Source organism: Cynara cardunculus, unplaced genomic scaffold (genome assembly GCF_001531365.2).
Source record: "Cynara cardunculus var. scolymus isolate 2C unplaced genomic scaffold, CcrdV1 Un_Scaffold_3444, whole genome shotgun sequence".
NCBI lineage: Eukaryota > Viridiplantae > Streptophyta > Magnoliopsida > Asterales > Asteraceae > Cynara > Cynara cardunculus.
Genome location: NW_020201479.1, coordinates 46,925 through 52,183, shown reverse-complemented (window position 1 = coordinate 52,183; position 5,259 = coordinate 46,925).

The window sequence follows — 5,259 nt, the reverse complement described above, 5'->3', positions numbered from 1 at the left end:
TGCAAGGGTTGTACAAATACACAAGGTTGTAAAAGAAATATACCCTATATATATTTATATATATATATATATTTATATATTTATATATATATATTTATACATATATATATATTTATATATCTTAGACACACACAAAATATTTGCGACGGAATAAATCCGTCGCTGATTGTGTTTAAAATCTATGTTAATATTTGCGATGGAATATATCCCTCGCTGATTGTGTTTAAAAATCTAGGTTAATTTAGCAGCTCCTTGACATAGGCGACGCTGTTTTTTATCGATATCGAGAGAGAGAGAGAGAGAGAGAGAGAGGCGAACGAGAGAGAGAGAGAGAGGCGATATCGACCGTAGCTGTCGCCGTTGTCGTCCACCGTAGCTGTCGCCGTCGCACGCCCTCCTACCGCACTTTCTCCGGCTGCCCAACGACCGGCACTGCACGCTCTCCTATCGCACGCCGATTCAGTCTCCAAGATTTACCTATCTCTCTATCGCACGCTCTCCTCAGGCGACTTATAAATGATCGCTCCTCTAACGATTACATTCTAGAGGTTTCAAGCGACCGATTTTGTGGAGGTTTCAAGCGATTCAAGCACGATACATTTCTGTGGAGGTTTCAAGCGACCGATTTCTGTGGAGGTTTTCAAAGGTCAGTTAACCTAGGGTTTATTTTGTTAATTTGTGGAGGTTTTACAAAATTGTAGAATTTGGTTTGGACAGCAGAAGCTGTAAGTAGTGTTTAGAGTTTTGATTTGTGGCAAAGTTACTATTCTGCCATACCCCTGTGCATTTTTCTCCATTTCTTTGTATGTTTCATCATCTTGGATGGACAAGTAGGATGTTCATGTACCTGTAGGTACTAATTTGAACTTAAATTTATCGAGACGTTAGATTTATGGTGGCTGTGGTTATAAGAAACAAATCATAATCTAAAGAAAACTACTTACTGGGCCAACAAGATCGGAGACATGAGAGACAGTTGTGCCAGATGCAGCTCCTAAGTAAAGCACCTTCGAGCCAGGTTTCTATTAATTACTGCAGAACATCTTGAAATGGATTCTTACACATTTCATTTTTGAGTTACACATTTTATTTTGAGTTACACATTTTCTTTGGAATTATCTCCTGTAACAAGACCCCATATAATGACTGTCAAAGTCTTTCTCAAACAGGGCTGTTTGGTTGTTATACAGCCTTTTACTTGTGCAGAAAATAACAACCAAACAGGGCTGTTTGGTTGTTATATAGATGGTTTTTTCATTTGCAAGTAAAAACTCTTTCTCAAAAATCAGTTTATATGTATGAGCTTTACTATGGTTTCACAATAAATGTGCAAAGTTTGTAAATGACATGTTTTTAGCTAATCAGAGATATAACCGTTCAGTTCAACGAAATTACTGGACTGATTTGTATGTGTATGTGTGCTTTTCGCTAGAATTGGTCTCAAGTTCGGTTTAATGTGCAAAATCTTTCGTAGAGTCGGCTATAGTGAGTTGAGTCAAGGAGTGAGCATCATGGGCATACGCCTGGGCCTGCAAGTACATTTGGATGGGTCTCACCCACCATTAAGATGTGTGCAAGACACATTTAACATGATCTTTTTGCTCTCATGCTTGAACACCACCCACCAAAAATACTTGTGAACAAGCTAATTCAACTGCTTCCTAATCAAATGTCAGATGGATATGATTTTACATACTGGAATAAAATGATCATGGTACTTACGAGTTTTTGTCTTTCTTGCCATTGAATTATTTTGTAATTAAATTTATGGATTTTCTTATTGATTCTATATATTTTGAAAGCTTTGTCATTTCCAAATTTGCAGTTCTTCAGCCATTGATTCCACTTGTTGGACACATGGCTGTGTTGGCGTTGTCTGGATATTTACTTAGCAACATGTCATTTGTTTTTGCTGCACTGTTTCTTTATAGGTGACTGTCTTAACTCGACATCAAACAACCCTATGTGTTGCATTTCTTTCTCTCAGTTGTGGTTGATGTAGAAATTTTATATGACATACCAACAATGTAAAAGTCTATGCAACCTGTTTAAAAGGAATCCAAGTTGTTATTTGTCCAGTAATCATTAGACATTGTGTTCTTTCCCTGACAGTTTTTTTGTTTCCTCTTGCTAAAGGGCTTTCTATTATTATTCTGAAGGATTCGGAGGCATCACTGAGAGCATCAATCTTGTTTTGCTTCAATCCAGCATCCATATTCTATTCGTCCATGTACTATTCTTTGTCTTCCTGTTGATATTTAATGATCAAATTTATGATTGTCATCTGAAACCAACACTTTACTTTTGTAGATACTCTGAGAGTTTGTATGCACTATTATCAATTGGAGGACTATACTTTTTGATGTCAAGTGCAAATGATTTTGCAGTACTCTGGCTTGCTTTCTCTGGATGTGCAAGGTCAAATGGGGTGCTTAATGCAGGGTATATCGGTTTCCAGACCATGCATCGAGCTTATGATGTTGTATTTCTTCAAAAGAGAGCATTTGTAAGTTTATAGTAATTAATATCAGGTTTGAAATCTCCGCTCGATTTCTACATCTCCTGTACAAATTTATCATCTCCAGGCTTGAAATTTATCATCTCCGGGTTTATCATCTCCAGGTATGAAGATGATGTTGTTTCTATTGCTAATCTCAGTTGTTGGTTCAGATCTGATGGTTGATGATGGCTCAGGGGTTAAAATATCCCCAGTGGTGAGATGGGTTTCCACAGCTCTTGGTTCAACTGACTTGCTTGGTTTGCCTTCAAGTTTTGCTTCATTCGATTATTTTTGTTATTGGTTCCGTGTTTTGCTAAACTGTTTTTTTGTCTCACTGGCAAATTTGCTGCATGGTTGCTTATATGCTGAAAGGGTTTGGTGGATAGAGATTTTTCAACTGATAAATGTGCTGCAACATCATATAAGATGAAGTCATGGTTTTCAAGCTGCAGGATCTGATGAATTTGCATATTGTTGGTTTGAAGTTAGTGGATGTGATTGTTGTCATTGGATATATTGTTGTCATTTTCACTTTAAAAATTGAAATGAGATGTGGGTAATGATTATGGAGCCTTGGATAGTTAAAAACAATATGTATCTTCATGTCTTTTACTCAAAAAGAAGTTGTCTTGGAATGGAAATGCTTGACTTTATGCTATACTATGTTAATAATKGTGTTTGTCATGGATTTTTTTTTCGTTCAAATGTATGATCTTTGGAATAAATGAGAGCAAGACAGTCAAGAACAACTTGAGATAAAAAAAACATTATATATATATATATATATATAAATGAGAGCAAGACAGTCAAGAACAACTTGAGATAAAAAAAACATTATATATATATATATATATATATATATACAGAGGATTTATGTATTTTTAAAAAAATTATTTTTTAATTTTTTACAAATTTGCGACGGATTAGAGAGGGAAAATCCGTCGCTGAAAGTGCTTGAAATTCCCTCGCAAATCCGTCGCTGAAAGTTCCCTCACAAATCCGTCGCTGATCCGTCGCTAAAGACTACCATCGCTGATCCGTCGCTGAAAGTGTCCGTCGCAAATCCATCGCTGATTTCCGTCGCTGATAGCATTACCTACGACTGTTTGACCGACGGAGTATCAGCGACGGATCAGCGACGGATCAGCGACGGAAATCACTTTCAGCGACGGATCAGCGAGGGAATTTTCCCACGCTGATACTCTGCATTTTTGTAGTGGTATTTGTGAAGTGTTGCGTGTGTGTGATGTTCATTAGGTTCACAAATCCAAACTTGTATGTTTTTTTGTGAAGTGTTGTGTGTTTGTAATGTTCATTAGGTTCACAAATCCAAACTTGTATGCATTTCGCCAAAATCATCCATCGTTTTGATGAATATTATGAACCAGATTTTTCGTTAATAATATACACTATTGATCGTATAGATTGGCAGTTTCGTAGTTGATTGGAGATTATGAAATCGTCTGAATAATATAGGTTCACGATGTGATGCGATTTTTTTTTACAAAATTACCTTTTGAACAGTTGTTCATAGACATCTCATTTAATACATTAATTAAATGATTATTTTTGTAGACTCATTTAATAAGGACCGTTGGATGAGAAAACGAACGATCAAGATCGGTTAACATAGTTTGCACAATAGTTTGGTTAGTATTTGAACCAGCCCCTATATATATATATATATATATATATATATAGGCACGTTCAAATGAAAACCGTGCATTTCTAAGAAACCGTGTAAACTAATTTCGACCAATAGAAAAATTCTATTTTTTTCTAATTAAATTTAATCAATAAGAGTATTTCGGTCATTTACAATATTTTCTATTAAATATGAAAATTATTAATAAATTTTAATTAAGAAAACGTAATAAAGAAATTTTTATAAATGGTAATATTTAAATATTTAATTATATTATAATATTAAAAATTTGAACTTGATATATTGTGATGCGATAAAATCTGCTGGTAAATCTTGAAGATTGTAAGGCATAATAGAATATATTCATCAAATCAGGATTGAAATAAAAAAAATTAATGTACATGAAATAAGTTTCATTAAGGTGAAACCGGTTCATGTCGTAATTGAATAATGAGTAGTGAACTGGTTTCATGGTGAACCTCGTTTCATTGATGGTGTAGTTGATTCATTTAGTAGATGAAATGAAAAATAAAACGGGTGCATAATGTATTTGGTTCGTCATGAAATAATTGCATAATGAAACGGGTACATGATGAATCTGCTCCAGAATCTTGAAAACTGTAAGGCTTAAAGGACTGAATTCATCAAATCACGAGTGAAATAAGAAAATTAATTTACATGAAACAGGTTTCATGAAGGTGAAACTGGTTCATGGCATAATTGAACAATGAGTAGTGAAACGGGTGCATAATGTTTTTGGTTCGTCATGAAATAATTGCATGATAAAACGAGTACATGATGAATCTGCACCAAAATCTTGAAGATTGTAATCTGCTCCGGAATATTGAAGATTGTAAGGCTTAAATGAATGAATTCATCAAATCAGGAGTGAAATAAAAAAAATTAATGTACATGAAACATGTTTCATGAAGGTGAAACTGGTTCATGGGATGTTAGATAATATGTATTTTATTTACAATTTTGCCTTTATTGCTGATAAAAATAAATTTTTAATATATATCTTTTTTAATTTTCTAAAATAAACTAAACTAAACTTGGCCATCGATCAAGAAAATGAATGAATGAGATTGGTTTACACGGTTTACACAAATGG